Source organism: Corvus brachyrhynchos, unplaced genomic scaffold, assembly GCF_000691975.1.
Source record: "Corvus brachyrhynchos isolate BGI_N302 unplaced genomic scaffold, ASM69197v1 scaffold1, whole genome shotgun sequence".
NCBI classification, from domain to species: Eukaryota; Metazoa; Chordata; class Aves; order Passeriformes; family Corvidae; genus Corvus; species Corvus brachyrhynchos.
The window spans coordinates 9,286,658-9,303,861 of NW_008237222.1; the positions used below are offsets into that span (position 1 = coordinate 9,286,658).

Consider the following 17,204-nt stretch of genomic DNA (forward strand, 5'->3'; position numbering starts at 1 on the left):
ATAGCTGTGATGGACAACCTCTCTCTCGCTGTTTAATCTTGTTTTAAGTCATGTTCCATGAAGGGACTAACCGAGTGAGGTTGGTCCCTTTAGAAAGCAGAAGATTTCTGCTTTTCAGAGGATAGGTTTACTACTGGAAGTGGAGTGTCTGTGGCACAAGAGGAGAGTTTCTTCTAAGAGCGGTGAGCCCTCAGCACATGCATAGACTGAGAAACTCTTTAGAGGAACAGAGAGTGGAAATCTGGGGCTCTCAGATGGTAGTAATAAATACCCCAGGACCAGAAGGGATTGCTTTGTGTTTGTTGCAATTCAGAAATACTCTGTTTTGTTGGAAACCAACTATAGAAGCAACCATGTACTTGCAAGGATAGACTGGGCAGGAGTCATCTTGTCTACATCAGAATATAAGCACAACCGTGGTAAGCCAATGGTTCATTTTGCTCCCTGCTGTGTCTCCTACATCACAGGTGCAAAGTTGAAGTAAAACTGAAGGACTATCAAAAGAATTCTGAAAACCTAAGGATTTATCAATCACATCATCCTTACCCATATTTATATTGAATTCTGGAAAGAACTGTAAAAGATTTGCAATGAAGAGCTTCTCTGTACAAAGAAAATCCATACTGACTTCTTCATTAAAAGAACCAAGGTTGACTCTTGCCAGTTAAATCAGATGTATCACATAACCATTCATTCCACCCTTTATTATAGTTTCTACTAATTTTCTCTTAATTTCTCTTCTTTAAAAACAGACTTAATGTCACCCCTGAGTTGTCAGGTACAGATGCAATTTAAGTAAAAGGGCATACACCATGATTAGTAATTCAGCTATTTCATCCTTGACTTCCTTTGGATCCCATGAATGAATACATTCTGGTCCTGAGGATGTGTGACTGTTCATTTTTTCAGTCAGTTCCAGCATCCCTTCAGAATCACTTCAATTGACGTGTCCCCCATAAAGAATGATTTTTCAATAGGAATATCCCTCATTTCTTCTGCCATGAACAGTGATGCAGAAAAAGTTTCTACCACCTCTGAAATTGCTCTGTGTTCTCTGAGCATGTTTTGATACCCTGTCCATGAGCAGACCCTACAAATTTTCCGGCAGATCCTTTGTTTCTCATGAGTATTAATAAATACTTATTAGTAGTTTTGATTACTTTTGCTAGTTGTTTCTTCAGTGTCCTTGCTGTTTCTTCTTTGTTTGTAGACATTCAAAGGGTGTAAATATCTACATTCTTTCCCACCCAGTCATTTCCAGGTTCCTCTGTTTTAAAGCAACTGGTTTAGTCCATGTTCCATTACAATCTTGTTTAATTGGGTTTTGAAACATTTCAGTCTTTGAGACATCACTCCAGGATGAAGCCCAGGCAAAGCCTTCTCAGAGAACTGACTAATGTAAGATATCTTCATAATGCTGTTATTCTTCTATATTCTATTAAAGAGTCTTATTTGATTTCCCAATTCTCCCAAGCAGCAGTCATCAGGAGTCTGCCATCTGCACAGATCAGAAGGAAAAAACATGTTTCTAAGGTGCTTCAGGAATGTGTTTATTTTCAGCAGTTCCCAGTAAATAAAGAATGCTTCCAGAATTACTCTGACAAAGCAATTTATGTTTAATTAATAATTTGATTTTGTTTTCAAATTTCCAAGTAAATACTTATGTGATGCTCTTGCGTACCTGTTCTTTTTCAGATATTGTACATTTTTTGTCATTGATTCTTACACCCACCAGCCTAAATCTCAAGAGACGACATCTGTTACTGAGCTGTCTGTGTGTAAGCCTGGACTTTCATCTGAAGAAACTGCACAGGAAATCAGAGTCCACTGTCCAGTTTGTTCTTGATTGTTCTTGATGCAACATGTAGAATTTTCAGGTCTCACTGCTTTAAAAGAATACACCAAAAATACTTCCCATCTATGAGTGATAGCCTACTGCATGAAGGAAGCAAATACTGAAGGATGAATTCCATTACTAACAGGGGACAAGTTCCAGACTGCATTCTCCTCAGAGACAGTAGCTCTAATCTGGATTCCAAGGGGCAAAGGGGCAAACCCTTGGCAAGAAAAAACTGGAAATCCCATTGATCATCTCTGTTCGGCAGCGACCTCTCACGATGGCTGTCCCAGGAAACTGTTAAGATATGGAGGCTTGTGAATGTGTGAGCTCAAATGAGATGACATTTTAGAAGCAGTTCTTGGAAACAAAATTAACCACAAGTTTCAAAAAAAATTCCAAATGTAGCATTCATTTAAAATTATTTAGTTTCCCTTCAGTCATTTATTTATACATAAACAAGCCATCCTCACTCATCCTATATATGCAGACATAAACAAATTAATTAATTGTTTTCTACAACAGCCTTAAAAAGGAAAGTGAGAGAGCGATTTTCTGCTTCATGTACTTGGAAACTGCTAGTATAGGGACTTGATAACTTGATAACAAGAAAGAAGCAAGTCCTAAAATAGAAACAGACATAATATTTCTTTGAATTGAAGGATATGCATTAAAAATTTAATCATCCTTCACTTTACAAGGCTAACAGGAGAAAGTGTTATATCTGTAAGATAAATCATATGGTAGGGATAGAGGCCAAACAGTAACAATTTTAAAACAGTGGGTTTACCCCATTCGTGGCATGTGTTTTATTTGCCCTTGATATTCCTTTTAAAAGGTTATTCAATACTCTTTGGTAAGAATTCTTCAAATTTCCAGCCAAATTTAATTAACAGCCAGTTCCAACCAATCTGATTTGGTGCTAGTCTTGTCCTCTGTACAGGTCCTCTATTCCATCCTCAGTGATATGTGTATAGAAAGCAGCTGTTCTCAGACTGGGTTGAGCTCAGCAGTCTCTTCTGATCACACTGGTTATTCCCCAGGTCTCGCCATTTTCTTCCCTCTGAACCACACATTAATCACCTTTCTGGGTCATCATATGCAAATGAGTGGTTGGGTTGTGGGGACACTTCAAATTAAGAAGATTTTGCAGTGCCCATTCATGGATTGCTTTCTCAGCAACTGTATGTCACTGACAACAGCAATCAGTAACAGAGCCACTATTACAGTGTGGTCTGGTCCTTCTCCTCAGTCATTTCCCATGGATGAGCTCCTGACTTTTAAAATCCAAGTACTCAAATGAACAAACTTACATGCCATTTAATTTACCTCTATCTCATTTCACCTCCTATTAATCTACTTGCTTCCTCCTGTGTTATTTCTTTTATGGAGATCTGATCTTGTCCAACTGCAACATGAGGGGTTTCCTCATCACATTTCTAATTTTTGTACCAAATTCATTACTGAAAACAGTAAACAAGGTTAATCTGGAAAAATACTCAAAAAAAACTCCAGTAATCTCCCTCTGTCCAGCCAGATACTTTCCCTTTCTACTTTTCCTATTGCCATCATGCCTCTAACCAACTTCTTACCATGGTTACAGTTCCTGCACTTTAATTTCCAACTTTTGCACTTAACTAAATTCCCATGTGCCCCTGTTCCGGTTTCAGACAGGAACAGGGTTAATTTTTTGCAATTGCCATGAGGGGTGAGGCCAGGACCCTGTTGTTATTTGATACCACCTCACATCACTGCCAGAGGCAGGGGGAAGGGACTCTCACTCCATTCTGAGGAAAAGGGCCATCCTTCCAGTGTCACGGAAGAGCTGATCAGTATTTCCAAGCCACGACACACCGCTTGGCTGACATCCAGATAGATGGTTTCATTCCCCTTTCTGCTGTCTAGAAAACCAGTTATCATATTAGAGAAAGTTATTCATTTTCTTTTTTGCAACATCTATGTTTGATAAACCCCATAAATGTTTCCCATTTACAGTGATATACAAATTAGAAAATTCCTTTGGAGAAAATTCCATTAAAAGGGGGAGAAGGTCTTCATTACTGAAAAGCAGGTCAAACTGGTGAGTAGAAATACTCATGTAGACTAAAGAGAAACATAAACTCAAGTCTTCATTGTTTCATCTCTAACATGCATGTGTACACTTTGCTTTGACATTGTTTTGAGCCAATTTGAACTGAAATTCCAAGGAGAGCCAAACTTGTTAACAGCAAATAAACAGAGGGAGGGAAGATCCAGGAGTGTTACACAGGGAAATTGCCTGTTGCTAAGAGCTGTTCTTGTCAAGGGAATAGAGATTTGCAAAGCACATCCCTCCCTGTGACAGGAACTGATGTATATTCCCAAATCTCCTGAAGGATAGAAATAAATTACATCTGATCTAGATGGATACATTATATATTTGCTCACTTACATACATTTTGAAAAGAATTAGTATAGAAGTTTAAATAAAAATGGGCAAGTAGGTACAGAGGCTGGTACAAGACTCTTGTTTTGAATACCTAAGTTCTACAGCAATACAAAGTATTATTCTCATCCTTAATAATAATAATAGTAATAATAATGATAATAATAATATCATAAGCACTTCTATAAGAAAGTACAAAATTAAAGATAAAAGTCATCTTTGTCTTGTAGCAAGCTGCAACATAAGGTAAGGCATATGGAAAATGCCTCAAAGACTCAGTAAAACCCTTAAAGGCATATATCTGGTGTGATCTGTATTTGAGAAACCAGTATTTCTTTAAAGAAAGTTATCTCTGGGAGATAATAAGCTGCTGGTGAAGTATTTTTCCTTTCTACACCAGCTGAGGTAGTTGGTCATGGTAGGGAGAGCAAGAGCTGCCTATTTCATGTGTCAAATACAGAAAAGTTTATCCGCCATTCTAAATCAGACCTCAGGCGTATCTATACATGTTTCTGATGCCTACCCACTTATAGATCTCAGCATTTTTCACCCCAGGGAAAGTATTCTTTCTGCTGCAATGTGAATACAGTTCTGTCCCTACATCTATAAGCCACTGTTGATTTCCTCAGGTATTTTATTTGCAGCATTAGAAATTAAATGACCCCTCTTGGAATTTCAAAGAAATAAATAAATCCCCATCTCGTTCATCCAATCCCTCTTCAGAAAAAAACCATAACCTCCTTTTCAAACAAATGCTATATTCTGAGCAGCAGACCTCTGTCACTTCAGATGAGCTGCACCTCTCATCTTGCAGAGGTCAATGCAGTGCAGTGAAATGACAATGGCTGACTCTCTTATGTTATTTTTTTTAGAGTATCATCATCCCACAGCAGCCAAACAGCAAGGCTGCTCAGAGCAGTATTCCATACTGGGTAACACATTGTCATGGCAACCAAACAAATGGGTCATCCCACTCCTGCTTGCTTCCATTGTTGCACAGTGTGTGAGAGAAATCACAGCACGAGCGGGAGCGTGTCTTTGTGCTTCTGTGAGACTGAGCCAAGTTCCCTTCCCAATCTGCTCTTGGGCACAGTACCTCTTGGAGAAGCACTGGGCCTGTGTGCCTGGATATGCACAGGTCCATGAGCTCAGTGGGTAGACAAGGACTCAGGAGCAAAAGCAACTCCCAGGAACCAGTAATGATCTCCTCTTCTCCTATATATTACTAGATAATAGCGAGGAACACACTACTAAAACAATGGCAATAAAGTGGGGATGGCTGAGCCAAGTGTCATGATGGAATACCTGGGCAACATGGTGATTCAGTGGGACAAGTGGATGAGGGAGTCACGTGAGGATTGTGGTGTGTCTGTTGAACACTGCTTTCTTCCAACTATGTCTGTCCAGTGCTTTCCTCACTGCTCCAGTCTTGCTCTTGTTCTCCTTCCTCACAGTTCTCATTCCCATTCTTTTCTGTGTTCTGTAATAACCCTTTGCCAAAACTTCATCTTCTGATCCTGTGGTCCTATGGGCTCACACCCACCCTGCCATTCTCCATAGGTCCTGATAGGACAGTTTCTGAATCACCCATCTTTCACACTGCAAGATACATTCTCTCATAGGGCTTTGCTTTCAGGCAGATGAGAACTTAATCAAGTTTACAGCTATTCCAGCTGGAATTGTGTGTGCCAGACATCTGGATGAAGAAATTATTTTCTTGAAGTTTACATAATTACTGTCAGCCAAAATTCATAAAATGTTTCCAAGATTTGGGATAAGGTTGACATGGGCATGGGCCAAAATTATTGTAATTATTAAAAAATTTAAACAAATTTCCCACATGTTGCCCTATCCCTATGGTACAGAGCAGGGATATGCAGTTTATCAGGACATGCTGCAGTTTTCTTCAGAGCACCCTTCCTTTTTACTTATGAATATCTGTTCTTTTCCAAATAAGATATAACCCCTGAAAAAAATGTCATTTGCACATATCAACAGAAAATTCTTAATGTTTGCAAGATAAGACCTCAAAAGGTATTTTTATGCTGTGCATGTTGCAGGCCAGAAACTGAAGTGCAGTGTTCCCCAAGAAGAGGATGAGACTGAGAGTCTGAAAAAGGTAAGCAGACTCTTGAAATGGGAGCTGGATCAAGAGGAAAACCAAGACCAGTAGAAGAGAAGACAAGTTTAAGATGATGAGCAGAATCACTGAATCATAAAATGGTAAAAGGTTGGGAGAGACCCTAAAGATCATCCAGCTCCAATAGCCCTGCCATGGGTAGGGACACCTTCCACTAGACCAAGTGGCTCAAAACCCCTTCCAATGGACCTTAAATACTTCTAGGGATGGGGCATCCACAACTTCTCTGGGCAATATTTGCTAGTGCCTTATTACCCTCACAGTAAAGAATACCTCCTTATATTTAATCTGAGTCTACCCTCTTTCAGTTTAAGACATTACCCTTATCACCACACACCTTGATATTGAGTCCCTTCCCATCTTTCCTGTAGAGGAAAAAGATGACTCAAAGCCAGTGAGTAGATGTTTTCAGAGTGTGAACAAATGAGAATAAACAAGAAGGGTTCTGGATTTTATGACAGTCCCAGATACTGGAGAAGAACTAGGACTGGACGGGCAAGCAGATTGTGGGAAGGGACCCTGTTGTGAAATAGTTCAGGGTGCAGATTTGCAGATGAAGAACCACTTAGGTGAGAAGAGGAAGGTACAGGAGACAGCCATGGGGAGTGAGAGAAAAAATAAATGAGGAGGCTCAGCTGCCCAGAGAGCAGTGGTGGAGCTGGAAGACTGAAGGAGAGGAACAGCATAAAGTCTAGGAAAGGAGAATGGGAATGTTTCTACAGGAACATTCTCACTGATGTGAGAAATCCAGGAAAGCATAACAGAGACTGAGCTATAAAATACTCTAATAAAGAAATGCTGGAAACATGGGACAGAAAGGATTGATCTTAAGGAGAAACAGCAAGAACTATACCTGGAATGGAATTAAAAATTCATGTCTCAGCATTCACATGCTCTCAGCAAATATGTGTAAAACTCCTCAGCAACGGCTCTCATTGCTTCATCAAGAATGACTATCTGCCTTGACTGGGAGTTACCTCACCAGCTTCAAGCTGCAGAGTTCTCTGAAGTACCTGTAGTTGTTGCCAACATGCAGGAAAACCATGAAAACACCAGGCTGATATCACATTATGGGATATTCCACTCCTGTTTCTGAATTAAAAACAAACAAGCCATCAAAAAATGGAAAAAACCAGAATATTACCTGCAAGCTACTTCTAAAGCATCATGAAGCTCACAAACATTGGCAATGCACTTCTTGCTTTTTTCTCTGCAATCTTTTTTCAACCCACTTGCATGGCTTTGTATGGTGGAAGGTTTACATAAATGCTGTGCACTTTAACTGCAACAGGAATCAGGGCTCAGTTTAATGGAACAGTATGTTGTGAAAACGAGCCATGGCTGTGCTGTGAAAGGTGCCCAGTCCACAGGCCCACAGGTCAGAAGCTGTCTAATGTGCTAAATGCACTGAAAAAGTCTTGCATTGGCAACTCAGAGCAAGCAGGAACTGGGCTTTTTTTACTTCTTTTGTTTCTCAGTCCTCCAGACATAAAATGGATGTTCTAGTACTGCTTCATGTTACAGAGATGCTCTGAAAATATGTTCATTTCTATTTTTGTAGTTGTTGGGTGCAAATACAAACAGAATGAGAAGTCTCAGAGAAAGTTCAACAACCCTTTAGAACCGGTTTTGAAAAATGAAAGAGGTAAGGCACAGGAGCCACATGAGTAAACAAAATACTGAAAATCTATTTAAAAAGTGAGCACTCAATCAGGCAGATGTGCCATGAAAAAACACAGTATGTAATGATGAGATTGCAGACGGAATTAGAAAGCATAATCACAAAAAGCCAAATTAAGTTTGCATGTGGATCTTAATTCTTGCATCATTTCCCATCTGTTGAGGGCTTGACTTATCAGCCTCAAAACCACTGTAATAATATAACATTGCACAGGTTTTGTACACAGTCTTACTTTCTGCAAAGACACAAACAAATGTTGAAGCAATAAGAAAGTCCCATCCCTCAGAGCCATGGGAATAGCGAACTCTTCCCTGGATTGTGGTGGTCATGTTATTTTGTTGTGGTTGTGTCCTAGTATGTTGTCCTGCTTTCATTATTGTGTTCTTTCACATTTTTCTGAGTAAAAAGTACCTCTCTATCTACTTATTTAGTTCCCTGTGCAGTCAGATTACAGTCCTGATGGCAGTTGCAAGATCTGTAATGCAACACAAATGTTACATCATCTTGGTATTGTCAGAATTGCTAAGAGCCCATCACAGGGTATTTTAGATATGCAATGTAAAAAGACAGCCTTTGAACTAAGGAATTTATAAATTCAAAGTAAGACACGGCTATAGAAATAAGACACAAACACATAAGAAACACACAAGCAGATGAAAAAGTAGTAAAATACAGTACTCATATCAGAAAAAAAATCATTAGTTTTCTGCATTTATGGAAAGATAATTGAAAGCATTGTTGTGTCTTTCATATCAGACCTGCTTTACACTGCTTTCCGAAGTTGCAGTTAAAGGGAGAGCTATTTATCTCTTCCTTGTCACTGGAGGCTTTTACCTATAGTCAGCAAAATGCAAGCCAGCAATCATGTAATATGTAACAGATTCTTTGTTCTGTTTCCAGTTCCCAAAGCCCTGTTGTGTCCACTGTTTTATCAGCATCTAAAAATTTAATTTTGTAAGGTGTAACAAGGAGACTAAGGCAAAATCTACATTCTACTAATGGTGAACATTATTAAATCAGAAAACTAAGGGATTCAATGTTACTGCATTATGCAAGAGAACAAGATTCAAAAGATTTATGACACATTTCTGTTTGAAGATTCAAAGGGAATAGTGGGAAAATTACACATTTGAACAGAATGCCTAAGGATTATTGCACTTGGAAGAGAAATATCATACTTGTGCTTAAATTTAAATTCACAAGCAATATGAAGATGAAACATTTAGTTTACAGAAGACCTGCAAGAGGGAGCAATGTATAGCTACCATAGTTCATGCTAGCAGCAATAAAGATTAAAAAAGGCAAACATAAAAATATCACTGTTCCAAGAGCACGAGCACATGGACGTTCCAGCAGAAGATCCATAGTTCATATTAGTTCAGGAAACTGAAACTGTGCCCACTTCTGACAAAAAGAACCAGTATTTCCCTTGCCAATACCCATCATTGGAAATTCAGAATGCAAGGGAATTCTGTATTTAGCTCTAGTTTTTAACATGGCCTGTACCAAAAAGCTCCTTTTCTTTTTTTTGCCTAATTTCTTTCTCCTTTTTTCCCAGTCTGTGGTTCACTCCAAAGGTGAACCTTATTATTAAATATAATAATAATAAGAAGAAAGAGGGATGCAGAAGACCTAACCGTGCATACCTGACTTAGCCACAAGCGTGAGTTTGAACTAATTACTTTATTTCTCTGTGCCTCAGCTTTTATCTCTGTGAAATGGAACCAACAACAAACCAGTGCAAAAGCAAGATCTCAGCAAACTCATTCTTGCTTATCAAGTTATCTTCATATGATTTGCAAAAATCCTATCAGTTAGATCTGATTTGGGAAAAACAAACCACAGTTAATTCAGCCTTGCTTTGGCCACCTTGCTCAATCTTCACCACTAAGGAATGGTGAGGTGTTTCAGGCACAACAACAACAATTACATTCTTGCTGAATTAATTTCTAACATTAATCTTAAACCACGCTTTATAAAATAATTCCTATCACTGAGCCTTCTACATTAATATGTACTAAGCACTGGATAAACTCACTGAGGTAATTAATTTGTTTCACACTGGAATTACAGGGAAAAAAGTCATACTTTTCATTATGCAAAAATTTTCAGGCTTCCTGACTTCAAGCATTTACCAGCATTAACAATTTAAAATATATTATTGTGGCACCATTATCAAATATTTGTCCTTCACTTGCAAATTCTTTCAAGATAAGGCTAGAAAGAAGAAAAATTTCCCAGCAAGTGCAGAGCTGAGACATGAACTAAACCAAAGGAAACAGGTTGTATATCTTAGTGAAAATTATTTTCTTGATATTACTTGTGTATAAAGGGTTGACAATTTTCCAATCTCTATTTTTATTGGCCTTGATGCTAGACTGAGGGAAGGAGCTTCTGGCTATGGCAAAAAGGACTGCTTCTGGCATATTCTGCTTTATTATTCCCCTCAGATATTCCTTCTGGTTTGGGTTCTTTTAAATTCTCAAATAATTATTTTTATGGCACCAATTGTGGAATGATACTCTTGAGGCAGTTTTTTCATGTGTCCCTTACCTAGGAGGAAAAAATGCATTGATAGAGAACAGTGGAAATTTCATCAAAACTGATCATTTTCAACTGATGGTTATATAATATCCTGTAACAAATTGAAGATTAAATAGACCTAAACAAAATGCAAGGTAACCATAATAATGCAAATAGAACTTAGTTTAGGTTCCATTTTATAGCTTAACGATATCATTAGAGAGAGTAATGAAAACCATAACGATAAGACGCCACATTAAAAAAAAGTATCAGAACAAAAAATAATTAGAAACAGTATGGAAAAGGACAGAATTGTACAGCATAGAGATGTTATAATATAAGAGTGGAGAACTAAAAAAAACCCAAAAAACCATGGAATGGGGCTATGACAGAGTTAAGCTCATCTGATTTCTAGAATTAGTAGACATATGTTAAAAAAAACCACCACAGAAATTTGAGAAAATAAACATATATTTTGGAAAAAGCTGAACAGAAAACAACCAACCAAACAACACAGGATAGACAAGTGATCTGGTCTCTTTGTCAGAAAAAAAAACAAAAAAGCAAATCAAAACCACCGGAAACGTTTTGGCATGTAATGGAATCAGCAGAACATACCCATATGTGAGGGTGTATAAATAACAACAATGGATCTGTTAGAGCTTGTATATAATGGAAGTAAATGCAGCATCTTTCCCTTAAAATGGCACAAAATCAGAGAAAGCACTAAGACTGAAAATAACAGCTTGCTTCTGTAGTTTGCAAAAATTCCAGCTGAGATCAAGACAAAATCAAAGACTGAATAGCAACTAGAGTTCTGACAGCAGTAATGAGTCTAGAAAGGCACGTGGATTGTTTTTCATTTATTTTTTGCCACCAAAGCCTCTGTCAGAGCCAGTTCAAAGCTTTAAAAACAGCAGGCTCCTCTAAGTACTAAAGATCAGGTTGAAACTGTTAGTATCAGAACACACTGGAGTCTTCAGAGTGTAAAAGTTGTAAATTGTCAGAGTACCTCTATTTTGTTTTGATAAATGACAATTTTATAAGATATTTCTTCATGCGTTTATTTTTGTTATATACTTCCCCTAGATCTGTTTGTTTTCCTGTTCACTCCCCATATATAGCTATCATATATAGAGAGATATTTATTATAAAGACTAAATTTGAATAGATTATACACACACACTCAGAAATACACAGCAATGCTTTCACTTTCTGGATTATTCACATGTGGACAATCTTCCAAAAGACCTGAACAGAGGTTCAATGCTGAATTTCCCCCTCTCAAACATTTAATCCTTAATGGCGCTCTATCATTTCAAACTCCATGTAGATAAAACTAAGCTATTCATTCTGATATATGTCTGTCTTGCAGTGAATTGTCCATTTTCCTTTATAAATATCCCTTTCAGCCAGAAGACAGAATAATTCATTCTGTCAATTCAGAAAACCTAAGAACATTGTGCCTCAACAGAGAGATTATTTTTCCCTCGCTTGCTTTGTCCCCTGTGTGCACACAGTCAGCCCCTGTCCAGAAATGTAGTCTCAGATCTAGTTATGTTTTATGTAGGAAGTAAAATTATTTTTCTAGCCTCAGGCAAGTACTTAAAGATATATTTTAAGATGCAATACTACTAACAAAGCAAAAAAATGTTCTGTTTACTGGCTGACTATTTAGAATCTACACTTGTATTCACTGCACCAAATGTCTTATACTGCAGGAAAACATAGCAAGGTGATGTGATTTACAAACTGAACATTATCTGCATCTCTAAGCTGGTACAGCATGTTGGATGTATTGGACATGCTATGATAAAAACTTCCTAATTACTGTTGACATCTGTCAGGCTGTCAAGTACCTTTTAAAAACCCCTAGGACTCAGGCTTTTTTTAAGTTCTGTTTGCAAGGGAATGTTTGCCTGACCAAAAGATATTGGAGGACCAAAAATTATGGCTTTGAAACGGACATCTCGGATAACCTAATCCAAACATCTGCTTCAGGCAATGATGATTTTAAATTAGTCTCCTCATAAGTGTACTTCACGTTTCCTTAAAGACACCTAATTAATTATTTTGCCTCTACCCTGGTGACAAATTTTCATACTGTCTGATCAACCTCAGTGTTAAAAGCAAATGTCAGGCTAAATTAATCTTTCTTCTAAGTACAGTACTGGCCATTACTTCTGTCTGCTACAAGTTTTTGCATTTTTGTCTTTCCTGTTTTCACACATCATGATGGATCTATCTTTTATAATTTCTCTGGTTTTATACTTAAAAATCTTTCCACGATTCTCACACTGTCATTCAATGAACCTGTCTATGTTATTCTACACTTCAAGTACAGGCGGCCCATTACTACTATCTAAAATGACAGTGATACTCTTTGAGATCTTTGAAAAATGCCTTTGCTTAGATTTCTTTAAATACACATGTATTCTTATTTTGTAACACCTTTGGATAAGATTTCATTTTTGTTTGCATTAGTGACAGAATCATATTTTCTGAATATATTTTATTTTATGCCTATACTTCTCCAGTTTCTCATCTTTTGTGCTGTGAATAGTAGGATGGAAAAACTACTAGAAGAATAAAGTTTTTTGCTGCTGTCTTGCTTTGCTTTTCATGTATTATTTTCTTGACCCTGTATTTTAATTGCTAACTTTTTACATCTGACAGAGTAAAGACTCTGAATATTTCAGAGAAGAAATATTAAGAATCTTACTGAATATTTCAAATTTCTACATTTAGGTCTCCTAAAAAAGGAGGAATAGACTATGATCTCAGGGATGGCAAAATCTCTGACATTCCTAACACAGAGAAAGAGGAAAATCAGATCTATTTTTTGATCAAGTCTGCTACAGACAGTGGAAAGCTGCTCTAGTGATGAAAGTTTTGCCTCAGTCTTCAGAGCAGCCAAGGATTTCATGTAATGTACTTTCCAAAACAGCTGGCAAACTTCTCTGTGCTACAGTAATTGGGTGACTGATAGCACTGAGCTACTGCTTTGACAATATTAGAGAGGGAGGCTGTGAGGATTTTCAGTACAAGGCAAGGGAATGAGTTTGGCTTTAACTTCTGTAAATTACTGCTGTATATTTTAGCTCTACACATTTTGGCTACTGTTCCAATGGGGAAAATTTACCGTGCTACAAAAACTATATTTTGGCAATCTCTAGCTCACTGGCAATACCTGCAACTTCAGTGTGCAGTGAAAACTGTTCTGTGAAGAAAAACTTTCTGGCTTATGTGCCCTGACACAGACAGAGCTGGACAAGGTGCCCGTCTCCCCACTGACATTGGCAGGCATTCACCTGTTGCCTTTTGCAAGAGCAGAAACATGTTTTTGAAAATGGTATGGTGACAGCAGAAATAATTTCATGTTTTCTTGTCAGTTACCTGCCAGTACAACACACTGAGTCAGCTCACTGAGGAGACAGAGGCAGCAGAAGACAAGCTGGCATGGGGGGACAAATGCCACTGTACATCTGGGACATGGCAAGGGTTAGAGGGAAAGGAAAGAGAGGATGTTCTGCTCAAACCCAGCAAGTTTGTCGGCTGCTTCAGCCCATCTAGTCCTAGCACACATAAAGATGGGACAGCCTTACAGAAAGAGTGAAAAATAGTTCCTTAGGGCTCCAGCTGCATCTGATGAGCTTTCTTCTAAAGGACAGCACAAGTCTTTGAATACAAACTTGTAAAACCAGGTAACAGAGCCTAAAACTTTATGCCTGTGTATATTCATGGCTGATGAGATCACTTCAAGGGATGAAGGATAAACATCTCCACAACAGAGTTTCTGATACAGTAATTCAAAAAGTGCCAGGGCACTGCCCTGTAATTGATATTTTTCCCTTTCTCTTTGCAATATGTACAAGTAGTCCAAATTAATCAAAGTTATTTCACCCCCTCAAGTGAGGTCTTACAAGGTTTATGGTTTCTTTGTGACACTGATGATAGCCTCAGATTCCAGCTACCAGAGTTTGCAAGGACCTTCAGGAGCTGTAATGCCAATGAATTGCTCTGTGTTTCTTGTCACTGATGCAGATCCTCAATCTCTACTCACCACTCAAGTATTTTTAGGTGAAGAAATAAATACAATCTTTACACCTTGGATGATCTCCATACCTAGACAGCTATTACATGAGATGCTTTCCTTTCCAGCTTCTAATGCAAAGACCCAAAAAGATAAAAAAATTAAGGTCATCCTGAGTACAAATCACTAAGATCTGAAACACAGAATACAGTTACTGTAATTTTCAAGAAGTATTGTAAAGACGATGGAGATTTGGTTCAGAATGCTTTTGGCAGTAAACAAGCTAAGTAAAAATTATTTTCATCGTGGTTTACTCAGGTGGAAGGAGGAAGAGAAGAGAATTAGCCTGGATTTACAGAATGCTGGGTTTCTGTTTTGAAATTATTTTTGGATTAGTATCTGGGCAGATTCTGTTCCAACAGATAAACTCTACTCTAAAGGAAAAGGATTATGACCTCTTAGAAATAAAATTAGCAAGTTGAGTTTAGATAACAGTTGAAGAAAGTAGAAAAGATGGGGAAAATGAGATTTTTCCTATTTTCAGCAATCTAGGAGGCACCCCTGAGACATAGGAGAGTAAGAAATAGAGTTGTTCTAAAAAGTAGGTAATTTTTGCCTAACAGTGTATCTATTTTAAAAAAGTATGAAAAGTAAGGAGAGCACAAAAATTGAAGTTTGCAATGGCCATTATAACACTGTACATAGCGTTGTGAGAACCAGATTTTCCTGATGATTCTTTGTAAGATGCCAGTTTTGAACAATACAGCAGGTATTCAGTAGTTATCTCAGAAAATAGAAGAAATGTGTCATCATATGTCAGTGTATCTATTTACAATGCAAATTAGGCAGATAATCTGACATTGATGAGTGTACAGATAAAGCCTATGAATTCTACAGATTCTTTACTCTTAAGGTCTGAAGAAAAAAGAATACAAGGAGAAATTTCTAGGATAGAAGGCAGAAACATTAAAGCCTTCCTTTACTAGTTGGTCGAGAACCAAAGAATGCTTAGAACCCTTTGAACTACCCAGGTTATCTCTTGGTCCAAAAATGCATAAAAGGTCTAACATAGCAGGGCTTCTACATCAGCAAGCAGAGAACTTACCACCTAAGGGAAGAATAAGCAACCTTGGGCCTATCAAAACCTGAGTGTGAACAAATAACTAAGGCCAAAAGCAAAGTGAACAAAGAGCTGCTAATATTTGCCATACAAAAGCGGAGGCTTACAGAAGGGCAGAGTAAAGGATTAAGCAGTCATCATTACCACTCCACGTTCTCCAGGGTGTCATTGACAATACCCCAGCAAGGCTTGGTCTGGTGAGCTATGGCAAAAGCTGTGATGCAAAGTAACCTTTTCAAAATAATAAGTAATGTTTCAGTAGAAAAAGGAAAGCAAGATAAGCAGAAAAGGCATGGAGGCAAACCATGCCTATAGAGTCAGATAGGCACAGCTAACCTCAGATACCAAAGCTTCTGGAGGGATTTGAAGAAGCAGTGTCTGCCTCTCACACCTCGCTCCTGAGTGTTCTCTTTTAACCCAACCCTCATTTTCTACTCTTCCTTTTTCTGTTCTTTACTTCCTCCACTCTTGGTTAAAACTAAAAGGCAGCATTGCTAGCAGCAAACCTTTTCAACCTATGTGACAAGATTGTCTTGAAATACCACTTCATGGACTATCTGAAGTTAATGAGCGCTTTCCAGTGTGTGCATTTTCAGGCAGGTAATCTTGAATTAGCCCATTGTAATTCTAGAGGAAAAGCAGATGGCTGTAGAATTTTCTCACCATAGTATAAGGATCTCTAGTTGCTTCACATAAAAGCAGACAAATTAGTAAATGAGGTCTGGTGGAAGCAAGCACTGCATCAGCAGGCAAAAAATAGGTCCCTCAGGAATCCTAAAAACCAAGCAGAACTTCTTTAAAAGAAGAAAACAATGAACTAGAAGGAAGACAAAGAATAAAAAGTAGCCAGTTTATTTCCTTAAGGGACAGCACAAAGGAAGAAGATATATAAAAGAGAAATGTACAATCACAGAATAAAATGCAGAATTTAAATTACCTCGTGGTAAAAGTAATGTTTATTTTTGATCTGTTCTGTGACTTCTAAAGGTACAGTTTGGGACTTTTTGGTGGGGTCTTTTTTGAATTCTCAAGCCTCAGAAACCTACCAGTATCTTACTTTCCCTGCCTTCCCTGGTCTTTCCTGAAAGAGTTGGAGCTCTGATGGGAACGACTGAGAATTCTTTAAATTTCTGAAGACAAGCCCCAGACTAGCTCTTTGCGGACAGCCAGTCTAAGTTTTAGGGAGACCAGAGGCGTGCTTAACACTCCCCCTCGCCCCAGACTTCCCTTCTCCTGCGCCCTTACAGGATTCCTCCCCTCGCCTGCGGCGGGAGGCGAGCTGCTGGAGGTGCTGGAGGTGCTGGAGGTGCTGGAGGTGCTGGAGGTGCGCGGCTCCTCCGGCCGCCCCCGGGCAGGAGCGCGGCTCGCAGCGGAGGCGCTGGCCGGGGTCTGCCCGACCCCGTGGGCAGCTCCCCGCCCGCGGGGGGAGGCGGGCAGCCCTCCCC

General features: G+C 38.6%; 1 long non-coding RNA gene across 2 annotated transcripts in view; it reads right to left on the reverse strand.

Moving 5' to 3' along the window:
* The window catches only part of LOC108445412, a 31,985-nt gene that overhangs the window by 4,181 nt on the left and 10,600 nt on the right, over positions 1-17,204 (reverse strand). Inside the window, exons 2-3 of one of the 2 annotated variants that reach the window (XR_001860262.1) lie at positions 1,981-3,738; positions 547-1,498 (exon numbers count right to left, since the gene is read on the reverse strand). This is a non-coding gene — a long non-coding RNA (uncharacterized LOC108445412). Of the gene's footprint in view, positions 1-546; positions 3,739-17,204 lie in introns of both variants that reach the window. The other variant, XR_001860261.1, reaches the window with a different exon arrangement.